The sequence below is a fragment of the Arvicanthis niloticus genome, chromosome 15, assembly GCF_011762505.2.
Source record: "Arvicanthis niloticus isolate mArvNil1 chromosome 15, mArvNil1.pat.X, whole genome shotgun sequence".
In the NCBI taxonomy this organism is placed as follows: domain Eukaryota; kingdom Metazoa; phylum Chordata; class Mammalia; order Rodentia; family Muridae; genus Arvicanthis; species Arvicanthis niloticus.
In genome coordinates this window covers 51,520,953-51,543,167 of record NC_047672.1, presented here as the reverse complement: position 1 = coordinate 51,543,167, position 22,215 = coordinate 51,520,953, and the positions used below count along the sequence as shown (strand labels likewise).

At 38.2% G+C, this 22,215-nt stretch overlaps 1 protein-coding gene across 1 annotated transcript in view; it reads left to right on the top strand.

Annotated features, from left to right (window-relative positions):
• The window catches only part of Nxph1 (neurexophilin 1), a 290,286-nt gene that overhangs the window by 58,806 nt on the left and 209,265 nt on the right, over nucleotides 1-22,215 (top strand). The gene's annotated exons all lie outside the window — the stretch shown is intronic.

The following is a 22,215-nucleotide window of genomic DNA, read 5'->3' as shown; positions in this document are numbered from 1 at the left end:
CCTTGAAGAATCTACTTTTATTCAGATGAGAGAGTTATGTGCATGAAAACTGATCTTCTTTTACCTCTGACCTGTCCCCCTCCCCCTCTCCCTCCCCCTCTCCTCCTCCCTCTCATTCTCCCTTCCCCTCCCCCTCTCCCTCTCCCCCTCCGCTCCCATTCCCTTTCCCTTCTTCTCCCTCTTCATCTCTCTCCCCTTCCCCCTCTCTTTCTCCCTCTCCCTCTCCTATCTTCTAAGTTGAGAGAATTTTCCAAAAATTTGGGGTGACTGAAAAACAGTGGCATTGAATTCTTCTGGATAAGACGAGGTCATGATGCATTTCATCCAGGTTTCTTTTGCTCATGTAAAAGTGAGAACCCAGAATTTTAGTAGAGGGAAGCTTAGGAAGCCTTTAGACTTTTAAAGTAATTTCGCTGTTAGGAAGCATCTTATATACATCTTAATAGTCTTATAATATTGGAGAATTTTACTGAGAGTCAAGGCACCAGCAGGCTCACAAGGAGACAATTGTCATTTTTATTTTCTAATAATTTTCTTGCCTTCCACCTCCCACTGCTAAAGCTATCAGTGTGCTTCTGTCCATGTCTCCCATTTTAAACATGGATGTTGGGAATCCAAACTCTGGTCTTCATGTTTCCATAACATGAACTTCACTGAGTGATACGTCTCTCTAGCTCCACATTATTGGGTTCTCTGATCACTAAAGTAATTTTGCAGTGCTGGGAATTGAACCTCCAGCCTCAAGCATATTAGGCAAGCTCTCTGACACTGAAGTATATTCTCAGATACATAGTAAAGATTTCAGAGAAATGGCTGTAAAAATCCCCATTAATAAGAATATATTCCATCTCACCATCAAAGGTTTTGATTGAGCAGACAAAATGCATTCATTAATTTTTGGGGGGATAGGGGGATTTGGGGGAATAGGGGGATTTATTTGTATCACACTTCCACATGGCTACTCACCATTGAAGGAAACCAGGGCAGGACCTCAGGCAGGGCAGGAACCTGGAGGCAGGAGCTATTGCAGAGGCCATGGAAGAGTGCTACTCACTGGCTCGTTTCTTGTGGCTTCCTTTCTTCTAGAACCCTGGCTGATGAGCTCAGGGATGGCACAACCCACAATGAGCTGGGCCCTTCACAATCAATCATTAATTAAGAACATGCCTTACATGCCTGCCTACAACCTGCAATTATGGAGGCATTTTCTTAATTGAGGTTCCTCCTCTCAGATGACTTTAGCTTGTGTCAAGTTCACTTGAAACTATCCAGCGCTGGATATAAGAACAAATATTTAAAAGATAATTTGGGACTATTCTGGTTTAGTAAGAAGGAGTTGTAGATTCTCCACCAAGATCCATGACTACATTAACTCTGAGTAGTTGGTTAGTTTTCTAATACAAGCTGTGGTTTCCATATGGTTGAGCAGTCAGTAGTCTTAATTTTGTGATGCTTTATCAAGTTGACAGAATTATCTTGAATTTAAATCACTAAGTTAATTGCTCTTATTCTAAGCATATATTATTGTATTATGGATGAATGCACCTATGAGATGCAAGCAATGCAGTTGCTGGGCTTTGATGGGCACAGAGTAAGACTTTGTGTTGAAGAAAATGTGGTCTTTAGTGCCAAAAAGACTAGAGGTAAAGTTGATAGGCGACAGGCTAACTGTCAGTAAATACTGTCATCTTGTTTGTTTATGCCTATATCTCTTACCTGTAAAATGGTGATTTGCCTCAAGCTTTGTGAAGATTTGTATAAAGCCACTTAAAAATAAAAATATATTCCCTGAACTTGGAAGTAGACCTAGAGGGGTTGAGCTTATACATGCATGGTCAGGGGGAGGAGGATGGTGGTAACAGCATTGAGGTGGTGACCATGACATTGGTCTGTACTTCTGGAACTTGTTGGTACAAAGTTTGGCGAAGCACAGAAGAGAAAAAAAGCTATTATGTTTGGCTGTGGATCTTTCCAATAGGGCCTTATGAACTGACAGATAAACCCTAAAGGGCCAACTTGGATGGGCAACACAAGTTTTGTAGGGCTTGAGGAAAGAGTGGCTGCTGGTTACTGTGGTATACCAGTATAGGAGATGAACTTCATCATTGAGATTCTTCAAAGAACTTCCAAATCACTACCAATGAGTTAGGTTCAGGATTTTCCAGGCCTAAAGAATTTAAGGGCTATTACCACCCTGCTGTTTCAGGATCTTCTTTCTTCTTATGTAACACCCTCACCTTACCCTGTCCAGCCACAGAGTTGCTGGAGCACAAGGTAGAAAATTCATGAAGCTAGCCAGGTTTCTCTTTCATACTAACTCTTCTAACTGGAGGAGAAAAAGGAAGAAGTTTTAGCATTAAGCCATGTTCAATTTTGACCAATACTATAAGCTGGAATTCATTATTTTTTTTAAATATCCTGTTATTAACTGTGAAATACTATGGGGTTTCATTACATGTCATTTTGACACATGTACATTGATCATATTCACTCCCGTTTCCTATCTCCTATGGCCCCTCCCACTCATCCCAAATGGATAACTTCCACTTTCATGTCTTGTGGTTTAATATAAATTTGGGGAAATAAAACATGCAACATCTATCTTTCTGGTTGTGGCTTATTTTATGTAACATGATTTTTAGTTCCACCAATTTTCCTACAGTTGAAAAAAATCTCTTCTTTTCTTTCTGGCTGAATATAACTTCATTACACACACACACACACACACACACACACACACACACATTCTTCTCTCTCTCTCTCTCCCCCCCCCCTTTTTTTTTGAGACAGGGCTTCTCTATGTATCTTTGGCTGTTATAAAACTCCCTCTGTAGACCAGGCTGGATTAAAGGCATGGATTACCACCACTTAAAATGTATAGCCCAGGCTCACCTTAATCTCATGATTCTCCTGCCTCTGCTTCCTTTAGCAAATCCTACCAGCATGTGTCACCACAGATGGCCACATTATCTTTATTAATTTATTGGACATTTAGACTGATTCTATGATTTATCTATGTGAGAAGAGGTAAAATAAGAATATATATGTAGATATATTCTGCATTGTGACTTAAGTTTCTTTGAATACATACCTAAAAGTGGTATATATGGACCATATTGGTGCTTCTAATTTTACTTTTCTAAGGAAACTTCATTCATTCTGCAGTGGCACATGAATTTACATTCTTCTGAGCAGTGTGCACTTTTTTTTAAAACCCCATCTTCACCATCAATTGCAGTTTCTTGATAGCAGCCATTTTTATTGACATGAGATAGACTTTCAATGAAGTTTTCATTTACATTTTCCCATGCTTTATGACTGGACACCTACCTCCATATGTTTCTTCGATCATTTTTTACTCTTTTGAGAAGTTTCTGATTAATTTCCCAGCTATTGATTAGATAATTTGTTTTTTCATGTGTAAATTTTTGTGTTCTTTATATATTCTGAATATTATTTTGTAAGAAGGAATCAAACTGACGCCATTTTAATTAAAGCTTCCATGTTGAATTGTGGCCAAATAAAGTTAAAGTTCTCAAGACCTCCATGGATAACTGACACCCTGCTTGACAAAGAAAGACATGAATGCTAGGCAAGTCACCTTAGTAGAATAAATCAACCAATGAGAATAGGGTAAGTGTACCACATGGGGAAATATTCCTAGGAAAGTCCCCTATCCTTTAATTAATCTTGATTGGTAGAAAAAAATGAAACTGTAACTTGGCACAGATGTTTGTGGTCTTCATGGTTAAAAGCCTGAAATAACATTTTGGCTTGGAGTTGTAGTTCAGCTCCTGAGTCTGTTTTGTGGCCTTGATCAATCAGTAACAGCTTGATTATAATACATTTTTGTTTTTTGTATTGACTTGGTATTTAAGTTGTGTTGGATGTAACACTTTTTTTTTTTTGAGAAAGAATCTCATGTAGTTTAGCCTGGGTTTAATTCTTATATAGTTGAAAATAACCTTGAATTTTTGATCTTACATCTAACCCTAGAGAACTGGGACTATAGATATGCTAAGATTAGGCAGTAACCCTAGTGTGCATTTAGTGTATGCTAGTTGTACACTCTACTCAGTCCATAATTTGAATGCTAACCCTCTGTCAGGTATACAGCTGGCAATGGTTCAGTAGGCAGTCTCTTCACTTGCTAACTGTTTCCTTTGCTGTGCAGAAGCTTTATAATTCATGTAATCTCACCTGCCAACTCCTGCTATCATTTTCTTAGCTACTAGAATCTTATTTAGGAGGTCATTGTCTGTGCCTATATTTAAATTTTTTTCTTATTATTCCAAAGGTTTTGGATCTTAAATCAAGGTCTTTGAATCGTTTTGAATAGAATTTGTTAAGGGTATGAAAAAGGGCTATACTCTCAGTCTTACACATGTGCCTATCCAGTTTGCTATTAAATGTTACCAGCACCATGGCTAAGAATTAGGCAGCAGCAGTTCATAGGTTTACTTTTGGGTCCTCTACTTATTCCACTGGTATGCATGTCTGTCTTTTTTGCCAATACCATGCTATTTTTGTTACTATGGCTGGAGTATAATTAAAGACCAGGTTCTGTTTTGGATTGTTCTGGCTATTTGGGGTCTGTTGGATTTTCATATGAATTTCTGGATTTCTTTTTGTTTCTGTCAAAATTATCACAAGAGTTTTCATTATGATTACAATCAATTTGTAGATCACTTTCACTAATATAGCTTTTGCACCTTATCAACTATGCTGATCCACAAATATAAAAAGCCATTCCATATTCTGCTGCTCAATTGCTTTCTTTAGTGTTTTGATACATTTCCAATTTGTGAGTCAAGATGGTCATTAACATTTAGGCCAATAGTCATGAGGAGCTTCAGGATCTATCTACTCAGAGTTTCTCCTGGGATCAGCGAAGACAAAGGAGAATTTTATCCTGAGGCCTTTTAATGTGTTATTAAAGCCTGGTTGTCAGACTGGGTATCACAGCATTGTAAACTAAGTCAGAAATGCAGCCTTTGGGTCCCACCCTAGCTCAGAAACTCCAGGTGGTGGCAATCAGTAATTCAATATCAGGTGGTTGTAATTGTGCTGAAATTTAAGGACTCTTTTCTTGGCACAGAAGAAAGGAGCAATTGTCTCCTCTCATAGCTGGATTTACTTGTTTAATAACAGTAGTGCACATAATAAGAGTAAAGGGGGTAATGAAACAAATTACTTAAGCTATTTTCTTACCACAACTAATATAAGTGTGTGTGTGTGTGTGTGTGTGTGTGTGTGTGTAGGTGTGCATGCAAAAATATGCAAAAAACCACACAATTTTCAACATGCACAAGATATAATCATTACAACTGCTGCATTCACATGATTTCTCACTCTGAAGGGATATCCCTGGGGTTTGCTGATCTTTTTACTTTTATTCTCATCTGTGTCAGTTAGTTCTTATCACTAAGCAATTAGGGATCAAGCAAAGGGCCAAATTAGATCGGGAAATTGGTCACATCATGACTGAATGCTTTAATTCAGTGAGGGGGAAAAACTGGAGTCGAGATGGCTTTTATGTTGGTTGAGATGGGATGTTTAGAGTAGTTTTAATACTTCCTGGCTTATCAGCCTCTCTGTTTTCTTTCCCCTCTTTTCAAAAATGTTTCGGTCTGTCTTACAGGCACAAGCAATTTATGAGAAATTAACAAAAAACTACAAATGTAAACCAAAAGGGATTCAAGAAAAGATGCATTGATTTTGAAATTTCCGCTCTAGAAAGTCCTTTTCATTTTGAAAATAGAATCTTATTTTGCTTGTTCTTATTGGAACATCTTTTCTCTTCTATCAGGCAATTAATAGCACAGTGAATTTATGCTTTTATAGATACTGATAATTGTGTGTTAATGTGCCAGCATGCAAGCTGTCAGTGAAAACACTATTTTGGGGAGCTATTATGAGCAAGGATCTATGATACATTTCATGCGTCCTTGCTCCAACTTCTTCCCCAAACTTAGTTGGAAGGATAAAATTGGGACATGTGAAAGGAAAGCAGATTAGTTGAAGGGAGGTATGAACAAATAATGGCTAGCTTAGAGCTGGGTAGACATTGCACAATAAAAACTTCATATGAGAGCTGGATAGTATTGCACAATATAAACCTCATATGAGGTAATTACAGGTAAGATGAAGTACCATAGAAGACTGGGTAATAATTACTTCTGTTAGACAGGCAGCAGCCCTGAGCTATATCAGAGTCCTCTTTGATTCATACACTAAGGAAGAAATACAATTTGTTCTAATTGGTTAATTATTTATTAAAAATGTTTCATACAATATACTTTTATTATATCCTTCTCTGTTGTTTATCTCCTCCCAGATCCTGTCACCTACTGAAATTTTGATTCTCTCTCTCTCTCTTTCTCTCTCTCTCTCTCTCTCTCTCCTCTCACTCACTCAAAATTGCAAAAATGAGTCAAATGGCAAAAAGCCAAAGTTAAAACAAAATAAAATAAAATCAAAATAAGTAAACAAACAAGAAAATAAAATAGTAACACAAAACCAACCAACCAGCTAAAACAAAAAGCTACACCCAGCGACACTCTATTGAAGAACATTGATTATTCCCTTTCTCAGCTTGTGGGTATCAACTGGAAACAGCTTTCTTGGTTGCTGGTAGAACCTTGTGCCAAATTCCCCTCTTCCAAGATCATGTTGGGCTCTTGATTGGTTTGAAACCGTGCAGGTCTTCTGTGTGTTGTTATAGTTTCTGAGAGATCATATGTATATCAATCCTGTTGTATCTAGATGATGCTGTTTTCCTGGAGTTATCCGCTACCTCTGGTTCTTCTAATCTTTTTGCCTTTTTTGCATAAACCTCTGAACCCTGAGGGAGGAGTTTGATAGAGATATCCCATTTAGGATTGAGTACTCCAAAGTCTCTTACTGTCCTCTGATTATCCAGTTGTGAGTCTTTGGTTCATTCTCATTTACTACAAGAAGAAACTTCTCTGATGAATGATTAGAGATACTCTCTTGTATGGGTATAGCAATAAGTCATTAAGAGTCATTTTATTGCAGCATTTTTTTTTTATCAGAATAATAGTAGTAGGTTTATCCTACGGTCATAGTCTCAGACTGTTACTCACTTTAGCAGTGTCGGATATTGGTCCCATCTCATAGAGTGGTTCTTAAATCTAATCAAGAAGGTGGTGGTTACTCTCATAATAGTTGTGCCAGTATTGTTACAGAGTATATTGCAGGTAGGTCACTCTGATAGGTAACTGAAAAGTACTTTTCAGCACCACAAATGCTAGTCAGTAGGGTCGAAACTTATAGCTGGGGACCAGCTTGATTGTTCCATGTTTTATTACATAAGTAGGTAGTGTCTTCAGGAATAGAGCTGTGGGGAGCAACCAATGGCCTTGTCAATTGCCTGTGGTGTTTGCTGGTGTCTATGGGTCCCCTTTGTTCAATGATTCAACAGAGTGCAGCCTATTCCTGGATCTAGAAGTTTTATTTTGGAGGCATTAGATAGGAATAAACTAGTCTTATCAAATGAGCTTTAACGTTTCCTCCCCATCTACCACAAATGACACAAGTTCTTGAGCATAACAAATTTCCTCTCTGAAATAAGTTGGAAGGAATAATCCAGTAACTATCAGCTATGGCAAACTTAAGCAGACACCAGAGGGTTAACCAGTGAACATCCAACATTCAATGTTCTCCAACACTGCTTTCATCAAGTGCCAAAGCAGAGACATTCATAATACAGGTCTTAATATAAACAGTGATTTTCTGAACTAAGTTGTGTTAGTGCATAAAAGCCAATGTGGATGTGATGATTAGCAAGGAGAGTTGAACTTGATTATTTCACTATTAAGTTTCTGTATTTCACTATAGAGGTTTCACTATAAAGCTGCTAAAACTAGCAGTGCAATGATAAGCATAAAATTAAGTGAGCAGATACACACAAGTCCTGCAGTTAATACTGGAGTCTGGTAAAATCAGAAAAACAGATGCTGGAGTCAGCACAAGGAAGCCCAAACAGGCTTCATTCTGTTATGGGAATTTTGCTTCATGTATTAGTTGCACACCCTTGAGAATGAGCCTGTGTACCAAATGTCACTAGAAAGGGAGAAGGTCTAGACAGAAAGATTCCTTACGTATCCATGTTAGTTAAAGGGGAGGATGACTTCTCGCATAAGGAAGAAACACAGGCAAAACAGTTTCCTCATATCTTTTATAGTTTTATATCAATTCAATGAACTATATAAAATAGATAATGTGTTTATAATATAATACAGGCACCAACATTCTCAACAATTTGTGTGTGTGTGTGTGAGTGTTTGTGTGTGCATATGTGTGTGTATGTTTGTGAATGCATGTATGGATGTATGTGAAGGTGTGTGTATATGTGTGTGTGTTTGTGTATGTGTGTGTGAGTGTGTATGTGTATGTATGTGTGTATGTGTGTGTATGCATGTGTGTATATGTGTGTGTATGTGTGTGTGAGTGTGTATGTATGTGTGTATGTGTGTGTATGCATGTGTGTATGCATGTGTGTATGCATGTGTGTATATGTGTGTGTATGTGTGTGCTTGTGTGTTTGTGTGTGCATGGTTTTTGTATACTTGTACTCACTCAGAGAAGCAAAGACTGCTGCTGGCAGAAGTATGAGGTCTGAAGTCTGGAACTTCAAGAGGACCAATAAGCAGGGCTTTCTTTGGTGTCTGATGTGTGCTTGTATAGGATCACCCTTGACCATGAGTCTCCCAGTTTTCATTTACAGCACCGATTCCTTCTGTCTGCAAGCTCCATATGCGAACACAATAACAGTGTATGTAGTTAGCGGTATTTTTTCTTTTCTTTTTGACTTTCGTTGGAAAACAGATGACACCCTGCTTTTTGGAAACTCCTCCAGATAGGGAGTCTTAGAACTTTATTTGGGTATAGGCAGAATATTGTAACAACAAGGGACACAGGCTTGAGGGGCAGGCTGCTTGAGTTTGGAATCTGAGGATTGAATTTCCTAGCTGTGTTGAGTGGTTTTGAAGACTGGCAAAAGGAAGTGGATTTGGCCAAAGTTGTTGCAGTATGGTTCACTACTGACCTGTTAACACCAGCAGTGTAACAACATACGTAGAAGCAGGTGAGTGGGCACACAGCTGCTTTCATATTCCCTAATCCATACAGAACCCTTGCTTGAATCAACAGAAACTGGGTGACATTGAGGATTCACTTCATTTTGAGGGGCTTGGCAAGAGCATTGACCTCTGTGAGTTTCAGAAATTGTGTCTGGCTCCTTTGGCTACTGTGACCATCAAGTGAGGTGCACTCTTTCAAATCTTTAACATTTTGTGACATGTATTTGCCATTTTTATTTCTAAACACAATCCTTTAATTTTCTAAACAGCACTGCACTACTTAGGTTGCTTTGGGTATTTTTCTGCTATTAGAACATCAGAATTTGAAAAGAACTTATGTTTCAAATAGAATGGCAATAACACTGTGGCCATTAGATGCAATGGCTTCATTATCTATAGCTCTAATAACAAATACAATTTTTTTTTACTTTCCTAATTTCAAACAGATTACTATAATTTCAGACCATATATTCTTCAGTTGGCCTTCTTGTCTCAGAAATATGGTCAAAGATTATTTTAGCTGTTCTTAGCTTATTGTTTTGCCAGAATTTGAATATAAGCCCACACCTTTAGCCTTGTGTCCAATAAAACAATATTCAATGGTAATCTGCAGATGAGTTCTGTAAAGCTCAAATCTTGCAAAGTTGGGCATTCGGGAAATATACGGTTTGCTGTTAAATCTTTCTGTGGTGCTTGTTTATGAGTTGGGATCTTCAACATATGTTTCTGGCTTTTGCTTTCTGAGCTTTGAAAAGTCTGTCAGCTGTCACAGATATAGTTTTTGTCATCTGGCTCTTTCAAGCACTAAGGATCTGTCACTATTAAATTTCATAATATAATGTGGCTATCAGTTCTCAATACTGAGCTAGAGTTAGGCTTTTCATGTGCAAAATGCAAAACTGAAAAACTGCAGTTTGTTATTGAGTAATAAAAAGGCAAATAATCTGTTCCTGAAAGCTTTTAGGAGTTGCATCATGCATACAAGATATAGCTATAGAACAATATATTCAAGTGCCTGGGTGCGATGTTGCCCACACCTGGGTATCCATACCCTTCAGAAATGTAGGTTCTTTAGTCAATCTACACCTTTGGAATCCAGGTTGCTACTGAGTAGAATATAATTTGAAAAGTTCAGTGGTGATTTTAATGAGCTGCTTTCTAAAATAAAACCTTAAGTTGATGTCAAAACTCTGGAGTCATTCCAAATGTTAGGACCTGGGGACTGGTAGGAATTTAGTATAACATTCAGTACAATACTGTACTTGGTGGGTGAATGAGTCAAGGTTAGAAGAGGTTTAGCAATTTAGAATCAGATGTTTAGAGGAGAAAATATCTCTTTGATTTCTGATACATTATTGACATTTTACAGATGAATAAATGGAGAACATGGAGGGCTATGTGACTGCCCCAGTTTTATTCAGTGCAGTAAGCAGAGATGAATCATCATGACTCCCCATTGGAGAAACGGGACAGCTACAACAGTGACAGTTAATGGGATCCCATCTGAGAGATAGGATAGCATCAGTAAAGCCTCATGGTCTGTATAACCAGACACTGAGCTGCATGGAAATTTTGAAGTTGTTCTGAGATATTATGTAGTGAGAGAAAAGTAATTAATTCAAGGTTTATTTTTATTTGGGGGGCAGTTTTGTCCGTTACTGTTGGGGAGTCAATGGGGGGCGGGGACAGAACAACTTTTGACTAGAAGCGGGGAGAGCTCAGATCTGTTCTCTCATCACCAATTGGTCTTCACCATCAGTCATCACTGTGAGAACAACATGTTAGTCACTCAGCCTTTAACCTGAGTTTCTGCTTCTCAAAACGGACAGTAAAGGTAATTTCCCTAGCAACTCTACTAAGTCATAAGAATCAGATTAAAAGATCTACAACAAAGGATATTGAAAGGAACAACTTATATATTTCAATTTTATTGTGGGGCAGCCATATAAGCAGAAATGTCTGATTTTGGAATGAAGAGATAAGCATGAGTTCAATATTCATCCATCATTTAGCTTGTCCTATAATTAGCCATGAATCAAAATCACATAAACTTTCACTAGATATTAATTTAAAAATAATATTTATAAAGTCTTGGGCTTTGCCAAGTATGATGTGCAACCAATTTTATTCTATGAGAATATAGCTAATGGGTAAATGTAAATAAAAATTTTTAAAAAATGTGGATTGTTTTTCTTAGGGATTCCAGAATAAGGAGTTTTTCATATTATAGTAGATCTAAAAGTATAGTTATCTCTTTCTCTTGTTTGTTTTCTTCTAACCTTTCTGAAGATTAACATACGTTTATAAAAAATGCTTCTTATATACCTGACACTGTTTTGTACCTAATAAGTAGAATTTTATTGCTCTTGATACAATAGACAAGATCCAACCATAACACAAACTTACGCAATAGCTTAAATAGGGAATATATAGTATTAAGAATTAGTAAGAGCAACAATGTATTAAAGCAATGTAGGATTAGTTAGTAAGAAATTAAGAAACACTAAAATATATAGGAGTAGCAAGTCACCCTCAAGTTGAGACACAGCTTCCAAAATGGAAGTAAATTAGAAACTGTGTCCCTCTAACTCATGTTTAAGACCTGAAACTTCATTGGAACGGGTGTATGCATGGCCCACTGTTTAGCAGAAAAGATGTCAGAGTGTTTCACAGGTAAAATCCATCCCCCTGGGTGCCAGCAGACTATCCACAGGGTATGTTGTGTCTCAGAGCTGGCAACATTAGTGTCTAGAAAGTGCTGATTGGGGACTGCTAGGATGTGGAAACTAGGTATGCCATTTTTTTTTCCTGCCAGGCACATAGCTCATCCCAGTGCCTCTCCCAACACAAGAACTTTTCTATTTCAAACAATCTTTATCTTTGAAGTGCTGGAGTGCTATATTTTTCTCATGATATATTTTGTTTTGTAGGACAGTAATGTTCATCCTGACTTTCATCCTGTTAGTATGTCTCCTTGAAGATGGGATAATATTTTACTTGATTATGATTCATTCATTCATTCATTTGTATGTTTGTCATTGTGTTTTCTTTAATCAAATGCCACTGAAAAGATTTCATTGTTAGCCAACCCTACAAGACTCACTTAGACTCTTTTCCTCCTACATTTAGAGAAGAATTGGTGCTCACACATGTGCAGTGGCAGAGTCTTAGAAACTGCAGCTACTTCTTGTGTGTTAGTTATTCTGGGGCTTGTGTTAGGCTGGAGATTAATAATGAAAAGCAGTGCTTATCAGGGAAACCCAAGACTTCGTGGTCCCTCAGTGCTATATACAGAATTTTGCTTCCTCCCATCCCTAAGCTTCATATGCTGAAAGCCCGATGTGTTGGTAACAGGAGCTGGAGTATTTGAGAGGCAGGTAAATCAAAAGGGTTGCATCATTATGAATGGAGTTGACACAGTCTTCTGTGCTTGGGCTACATGAGACCCTGAGATTATGACCAAGAAACCAAGGCACAGATCCTCCCCAACAGAAGATTTACTGGAGACTAGACCTTGGAATTCTTAGCCTTCTGACCTGTGAGCAGTAAATGTCTCCTGTTTAAACCATTTTAAATTCAGTCTACTGTATTCTATTTACCTTGTCAACTTAAAATCCTGCCTAAGAGCCCTGTAGCAAAAGTGTCTTCAAAGATGAAGCTGGGGTGGGGGGTGGGGATTCCGTGTGCAGCACCAAGCACAGAATAGATTATGAAAAATTGAATTTCCTTTTATGAAATTTAGATTGTATTTCTGACTTTTCTTTGCTCCAAAGAACCATCATTTCCTGCTGTCAAGGAAAAGCAAGGTCCAGAACTTGCTGTTAGAGTTGCTTCTTTCTATAGGCATCCTTACCCGCCCTATTCTGATTTCTACCCTAGTTCAGACCTATAGTAATTGGTTGGCCTTTAAAACTTTCCTAATGACTTCACCTAGTTTTCAGTACCACAACCACAACCTTCTTGATCTTTAGAGGCTTTTCTTACTCTCCTCTCGAGTGCTAGATGTTAGTGTTTATCTATAATTCACCCACATGCAGAAAACAGCCATCTGTGAGCCAGGAGTTACTCAAACACCTGTGGACTCTTGGGTTACTAATCAGAGGTTCTTAGAAGAAGGACCCAAAGAAAATCATTTGAAAAATCACATTTTCCATCTTAGGAAATCAGGGAGAGCCATCAGATTTTATCCATAGTTTTATAAAACTTATGTCCATTCTGGGTCTCATGATATAGGCTTACTTTAAGGTTTTACATACAATGAGCATTCAATAGCAGCTAGTGAAATATTCAAGGCTGGTTTGCTCTTAATTATCACATGATTTACTGTTTACTAGAAAATTAACTCTAAAATGCATGTAGGTGTCTCTGAATCCCAGGCATCATCTATTCCCTTTCAAATAAAAAATTAGAAAGCAAAAAATCAGAACTTTCTGCTAAATAACAGGCACCTTCCATGAGGGTAGTAGACTTTAGAAGCTGTAGAATCAATCATCCTGGTGGATTCCCTGAGCTGTAGTCGTCTACAAAAGTCTAGTTCTGACTCACAGTGTTGTTTCCACGGTAAGGCTTGGGAAGCCACATATTAATTCATGTTAAATTTCTTTATTTTTAACATCAAAATTACTTATATCATGGATCCTTTTGGTAGCTCTTCAAATTGTGCAAAAGCAGGATATTACAGTATAAAATAGGCGTTCTTGGTGCATAATCTTTCAGCTACTGATTGGATCTGAAAGATGCTATTAGATCGTTCTTCAACTCTCCTCTAGGGAATGTTACATTAGAAAGACCACAGTGGGCTTGTAAATTAGTACAGTTTACAAACACACGAACATTTGTCACCTTCTCTCCTCCTCACAGGAGAGCAGAAAAGGGGATGAACAGTGCTTCCTCACTGCCTCCCACTTCATGATTTGTTTGGCATAAATTGCTACCCGCCCTGTGGCTAGGCAGTTACCTAATTTGAAGGCTGAGTGGAAAAAGCTCTGAGATTAGCCGAAGTGTTCTATAGAAGTGGACGGCCAGTCAATACAAAAAGAGGGGATAAGCTGATTAATGATGGAATCAAGAATACCCTCTGAAAGGTAACCTCATGCTTTGCCAAGCTGCCTAATGTGGTTTCATATTGACAGTCGCCCGCTGCTCTTCCACTGTTTTTGCTTTCGACAGTAGACACTTCCCAGGAAACTACTCTTTTAATCATGACTGATAGTCCTTACAGGAGAACAGTTCTCACATAATTGAGTCTTTATATTATCAATTCTGCTGTCACATTACCTGTGAAACAAAATTACAATTAGATAAATACCTGAACACTTACAGCTGAGTTTAAAAGAACAACCCCAAAGCTGCCTAGAGTTTTAGATTAGAACTTAAAATGCCAAGGGTATGTGGGGTTAGTGTTTGGTTACGTGGCATTCATCTCTCAGGTTTGCTTTTATCTCACTTTTAAGACAGAAATGATATTAGTAAACCCCCTCATAAGGCAACTGCTGGAACTGAATGGAGGAATTATCTAAGAAACACCTTGAGCATTGCCTGCCACACAAAGAACTGTTGATAAAGACTCACTTTCTGGTTAACTCGAGGAGACAGCAGAAATAGTCTTCTACCCCATGGGAACCTACCAGCTGAGGATGAGTCAGGTCCAAGAACTCACCCTTCACACATTTGAGCTTGTATTTTATCAGCATGTTTCCCTCTTAGTGTTTAGAATGGGGGTTCAGGAGGATTAGAAGCCTTGCTGTTTCTTTCATAAGAAGCCTTGCTGTTTTCTTTCATAAGGCTGCCACTCCGGTCCGCAGGTCGGGGTTCAACAAGAGAGAGAGAGTGAGGACAGACTCGAAGAATGGAGACCAGACAGAGTGTGTTTCAATCCCGTTTATTCTTCAGTCTCTCTTCTTCTCTTCAAGTCCCAAGTCCTAAGTTCTTAGTCCCTAGTTCCTAGTCCCTAGTGCCTCCAAGTTCCACGTTACTTCTTCCAAGTTCTCTTCCAAGTGCCTGCTACCTAATGCCTAATTCCTACTCCAAGTTGTACTCCAAGTTGTACTCTCTCTGAAGTGAAGTTTTTGTGAAAGAAAGAGAGCAATTTTTTTTTAAAGAAGTCAACCTGAGGTGTTGGTAACTTGTTTGTGGTCATTTGCGCTTGTGTATGTGTGTGTGTGTGTGTGGGGGGGGTGTTGGTGATTATGCTCTTAGAGGAAATAGAAATAGACACATGATAAAGCAATCTAATAATTATAATACAGAACATTTCCAAATGGGATGCTCTTAATGACAATGGCACATTTCTGGACAAGGGAGACCTTGTCTTTCACAACTGTTGCCTGAGCTGTGCAGGAAGCACTATGAAACAAGACTTGTAATAATTTTAGTATCTTTAAAATGAAATTATGAATTAATTTGTGACTTCCAAGTTTATTGTATGTATGTTGGAGATCTACAGTAAAACTCACATATCTTATTTAATAATTAAAATATATATTTCACAGTTACTGAAAAAACTCTATTATTTTGATTTTGTATTGTCAATTGCATAGGTGAAATTAATTTTTGAAAGATGCTGCGTAATGCAGATAGCTTAAGTCCACGTTAATGAACAAGTGGAAGTTTCTGGAATAAACCCCTTTTCTTTGGAGCAGCACATTCTCTTTTACATGCAGTAGTTACTTGTGTTCTGTCATATAAAGCAGCATCATACACCTTTCAACATAGTATTATTGTGTAGCCCAGACTGAGCTCGAACTCATAATGTTCCGTCCTTGAACGCATTGCTGGGATTATAGGTAGGCACCACCATTCCGAGTTAGAGTCTGTGTCTCTCCTCCCCCATCCTTGTCCTTTTCTTTCTTTTCACATCTTGCTTCCCTTTCAATAACGTCTTGTTCTCTCTCTAATGTCTCATATCCCTGTTTGCCAAGGTTTCCTATGATGTGACTCGACCCTAGGGAATCTGGAGCTGCATATGAGTCCTTTTTTTCCTATTGTGTTCTCCATCCATGTCCTGTGTGTGCTTCTAAGGGGACTTTGGAAGGTCGGTCGAGTGCAGAAACTTGTGTTTTATCTGAGAAAGAGGAGAGAGGGTAAGGGGACTGGGAGACTGAGGAGAACATGGCTATTATGGTGACTTCAGTTTCTGTACCAGCAGTAGCTGAACAGCTATCGTGTGTTCTGACAAAGGCAAACCCATGTGGGACCTCCTCCTCAGTGCTCCATGTAATGAGGAAGAGAAAACACAGTAGTGGCATTGTGTCATGTAGCTGAGAATTTCAAGTGATTATTTCTCCATCAAGCATCTGCTTAATGTCAGCTTTTAAGAACCATGCTGGAAGAGAGTTGGGGAAATTCTTTAGTTATAAATCCTATAGTGAAGGCTCCTGGTTTGATATTCCTTGTTTTTGGATCAGTGTTTCTGAGCTCGTCCCAGATTTTGGATTGTGTACTGTTTACTCTCATGTGCTGGTAGTGGAAATGGAGTAGAGCCTGGAGAGGTCTGTATAGACCAGAGATATGAGTAGGGCCAAAATCCAGGTATGATATGGGAATATGCTAGTGAGGCAAGTGAGAAAAGCTCAACACTGGCAGTTTAGGATCCTAAAGTGATTATTTATAAGTCATTGATGAGTGTAAATCATATTAATAATTCCAAATATTTGTCACTATTACATGAGATACATGTATTTCATAGATCATTTAAGAAGCATCATCTAAAGAAACCATTAATCTCCTCATTTCATGAATGGCAGAATAGAGGCTTGATTTGAATAGAGATTTGTTGATTCTCAGTGAATACAGACATAAAGAGAGTATAATGGTTTTAAGCTTTTTGAAGTTGTATGGTTAAGTACATTTTGATTTTAATGAGATAAGAAGTATGGAAGTAGAGGCCTGAGAATACTACTCTTTCTGGAAGTGTACATGAATTTATCTTCAAGGTTTTATAAGTTTTTGAGGTATATACAAACTTGTGCATTCATTTATGACTACTATTACAATTTGTTCTACGTGATCAAGTTGGAGAAATATATTTCAAGTGTTTGTTATTTATTATTGAAAGTATACGTAGTTTTTCTCAGTCAATTATTGGTTTCAATTCACTTATGTTTTAATTTTTGAAGCCTTTTATTAGAAGAATCCATTTATTTTGTCCCAGGTTCCTGGGAGATAAATACCTATAGTACATTGATACTAGTTTGGTCTTCTTTGCTTCCTTGACCTTAAATCAATAGGGGTTGAAGAAGTTGTTTGTAACATTGCAAATAAGCCTTATTTTAAGCAAAGCAATGGAGTTGGGCTTAAACTAGAATTGTTGTGGATTGTGTTTATTGCTTGTATTATGTTAATTGGGTTTCCAAAATTACATGAGAATTCACAAGTCTGCACATAAGACGCTGAGAGTTCCTGTCCCTAGTTGGCTTTGATTGGTAAATAAAGTTGCTGGTGGCCAATGACTGGGCAGGGATTCAAGGGCAAGGGGACTGAGGAAGAGGGAGAATCGCCATGCCAGGAAAGGAATAAGATTCAGGCTTGAGAGCTGCACAAGAGGAAGCATATAATCATGTAAGAGCTGGGTCTAAGGTAGTGAGACGGATGGAATATAAATTTTAATAAGTAATAATTCAGGAGTATCAGAGGGAAGGCATTAGCAACATGGAAGTTTGGGAGTAGCCCAGTCCAGTCATTGAGCTGATTAAGGCATATTAAATATAAGACTTGTGTGTGTGCCTCTGTGTGTGTGTGTGTGTGTGTGTGTGTCTTTCATTTGAGAATCCAAAGCATTGGGGCAGATATCGAGGAACTTGTGTCACCACCACCGCCAGGGACATTAGAGCAGATTAATCAACTATGGCAACAGGTATTACTTCAATTACAAGTATAAGGAAGTATTAGGATGTCATACTGCATTACTTTTAGCATTGAAGAACCACATTGTAACCCTTAACAATAGTGAGTCCTTTGGGGCATCTTCAATACCTTGCTTGTGAAATCCTGCCACATTTCTGGCTTCGCTATATTTGTGACACTTCCTGAGTTAATGGCTAGAGAGTTTTTCTCTGCTTCTATAGAAGTCACAACTGTTGAAACAAACTATTAAATACAGTTTTAATTCCTTCCTGAAAATGGAACATGTTCTGCTTATTAATATTGTTCTGGATTTTGATTTTAAATTTCTGTTGCAAGTGGCCTTGCAACAGAACAGATTCAAAGGAATCTGGCACTGTGCCCCTTCTCTCAGGTGTGAGGCCATTATGCCCAGTGCAGATTGATCATTCATTCACCTGGAGACCTTGAAATGTCTCCTTCACTTTGTAAGCAGTAGAAATGAAGAGACTAGTAGCGGAATTACAATGGGGTGACCAAACACGTTCCCTAAATAATTTACTGAGTAGCTTTCCTTCTTTACCCCATCCATTGACCTCAGAGTTGTTGCCATGCTGACAAACAATAAGACACGGGTAAGAATAGTTGTTTCTGCTCTGGCTCTGTCAGTGTTATCTTTAAACTCTCACACAGAAGATTTGAAGACGCTACTGTGTCAGTCCTGGTGTAACAGCTTTAGTGAGACATGGTTTGAAGGTCTGATTTGAAGGCATATTTCCTTTCATCAAGGTTGGCTGAAGGAAAGTAGCCACCAGGAGGTTCTGACAGTCCAGGAACGAGAGACCCTGCCATGGCAGCGCTGGCCTTTGGAGTCCAGCCAGGGCAGATACTGGAGATGAGACCCACTACAGCTGCAGTTGCCAGGGCTCAAGATTCATAATCCTGAGCTCGACAGCTGCCAAACTAGCCCCTAGAGTGTCTAAATGAGTTGGCTCTTCTAAAGGAGATGACAGGAAGGAACCGGAGGGATTGTCGTGGCATTCTTCCAAATACAGCATTAAAGAGAAGCAATGAGAAAATTGAAATTTCTTGCCTTAATTTTAGGAAACGCTAAGAACTATGCAATAATCTTAATTTAGTATACCATTGTGATGGACAGAGAGGGGTTGTGAAATTGACTTTTTACTCTCCTGTAACTCTCTTGGGTTTTTACAGTTATTGTTGATCCAGGTAATTGATAGACATTTATTAAATGCCCTTCCCACAGCAAGCAATGAGAATATACAGATAGATGGATGTGTCATCATTCATTATGAGATCAAGTGATTTTAATAGGAATACACAGTTTCGACACTGTAGAGTTATCTATATAACCCCAAGTAAACTAATAACACAAATGAATGCTATTCCATAGTTATTGTAAACAAATACAAGGTATATCTATTATGTTACTGATAACATGCTGGTGATCAAGTATTTTCTCTCAAATGAGAAATTGTAGATTCTCTCTGTGTGTGTATGTGGAGGATTTCTCAGTTGAAAACAGAGAGTACTAGACAGTATTCTATTATAATATCCAAAGCAACCACTGATGTACAAACTGAAAGGTTTGTTTTAGCTTATAGTTTGGGTGGTTTGAATTTATGGTAATTAAGCTCCGCTGTATTTTAGGCCAGACTTTGTCCTGGCAGTACGTGATGGCAGGAGTGACTTTGTCCTGGCAGTATGTGATGGTAGGAGTGCGGATTATACAATCGAAGGAGAAATAGAGGAAAGAATGGGCAAGAAGGACACAATGCTCCTCACAGTATTCAAGGGCCTGCATATGTTCAGTGTTATAAAATCTCCCAATCACTTCACCTCTTAAAGGTTTCCACTATTGTCAATCAAGACATCCTGGGAATTTCATCTTTAATCTATAGACCTATGGAGGAGAGTAAAGTTTCAAATCATAGCAGCAACTTAGCCTTCAGTATGCACGCTCAAGAACAGGAGTTTTCATTTGTGAATAGTAAATGTTAAAAGCTTCTGGCATATTTTTTTAGCAAATAACCCCCAGCTATATAAAAAAGAGGATGTTTCATATTGACTTTAAACCTCCACAAGAACCCTGAAAGTGGGTGGAAATGAACACAATGAATATGAAAGTTTCTGAACAGAGATAAGCAGGCAAACTATATTATGAAGATGGAGGGCAAGGTTCCCTGGCACACAATCACTTGGGGGAGCTTGGTGCTGCTGTTCCTGAGTGAGTCTGGGAACTTCCCATGGACGAGGACTTGAGAGGAGCTTAATGGCCATTGTTTCCCTTTTCACATTGTCTTTATTTTTTTTTAGTGAGATGCATCTGGCTTCAAATATCCCTTTCTTAACAAGACATATGTCCCGATAGATTTGTGCTCATTTTAATTCATTTTAATGGCATTATGGTAATTACATTTGCAAATACATTTGTACCATGCTGTACTGAGGATTAGAATGTCAGCAGATGAATTTCAGTAGTCTTTTTGTAATATTAGTAACTAAAGGTGTGGAGCATCTCTTTGTTCCCCATAGTTATTAAGATTTTAGTATTCAAGAAACCTACAAGTTATTATATTTACATTAAAAATATTACCCTCATTTCTAATGAAAGCTCAGAGAAGTTCAGAAACATCCTCAAGGTCACACTGTAACTAACAGACTTTGGATTCAATCTTGGGCTTTTGTCCAGCCAGTGAACTGGGAGACAGTAAAAATAAGAGAGTTCTATTTCCTGTCCATATGTGAGTATGGTAGATAAAACTTAACTCCTCATGTATTGCTCAGATCATAAGTGTAGACTCATGAATGTTGTCCGATGCATGCTTCAGACAGGTTGTTATTGAATCTCTCTGGTGGTCTAGATGATCAGTTTTGGAGATGGTATGAGTACTGTATTTATCTCCTATTCAAAAAGTGACAAGGCAATATGGCTTATGAAAGCCTCTGAAAGCATGCTGGCCTTTGATGGAGGTGTCTATCAAGCTAACTACACCAGCAACTCACCCACTAATCTTTACTGCTTTAAGTCAGTGGCTCAAGTGAAGTGAAGAAACATTACACAGTGTAAAAGAAAAAATTACTTATTGTCTTACTTTCCAAACATTTTGTAGTCAGTTAAATTCTTATAATCTTCTGTCTTATATGTCCTATAGAGTAATGTTCATTCATGGCATTTCTTCTGTTTCAGAGAGAGAAAGAGAGAGAGAGAGAGACAGAGAGAGAGAGAGAGAGAGAGAGAGAGAGAGAGAAAGAGAGAGAGAATATTCCTGAGTTTATTTATGTATCCTATAGCCTGACAGACAGATGAATAAACAGGTCAATAGATGTTTGGCAGTTTGTAGAAACTGTCTACTCAAAATGACCCTTTAAAGCAACTTTTAATGCAGTTGGGCTAAAAATGTTTCCCATGAGGGCTGGTTATGAGTGACTCAAAAAAATCTGTATTTCTGGCCAGATGTGTGTCCAGGTGGGAGGTGGGATAAATAAGAGAGCAGTTCTGAAGAACTCCCACTGGCCTTTGGGATTCAGCATCATCATCATCAATTACTGTTTATTGAGTGATAGATCATGGGGCCTGTGGCACACTGTGCTGTTCCAAATGGTAATATTTTATCCCCTGCCATGAGAATCCTGGAGAGTTGCTACATTTCACAGCTAAATGGTGGATATTTGAACAGTTGGTTAAAGGGGATCGTTCATATCTTGTTTGTAAAAACTGTTTATCAGTTTTTGGAATTGAGAGAAATCTTTTAAAATTATGTAACATCTACCCAGTGGGTGGTAACTCACTGTTCACTGTAAACTTCTTTTTTCCCCCTTTAATACTCCTCTCTCCAAAGACTTGCATATCATATTAAAATTATCTCTCCCCTTTGAAAGTACAATAATGCTTCAACTGCTGAGATTCATATTACTTTCTTATCAGGGCATTCCAAGGAGCTTTAGATAAGAGCAGATCCACATCCTGCATGGTGAAGTCCACTTGTAATTCCAACCCTCAGTAGGCTAAGGCAGGAGGACCCTGAGATGATAACCATGTTGGACCTTAAAGTAAGTCCATGGTCAGCCTTGACTACTAAGAATGATTCTATTTTAACATAGAAAACCAAAACGAGACCTGATCCATATTGGGAATTGCTGTTGGGAAGCACTCATTTTCTGAATTCTCATTGGCAGAGCTGTAGACTTCAGCATTTTAAGGGCATGAGCAAACTCACATATGAAATGTAGATATTATCACATCAACCCTACAAGACTTGGCAAGTTG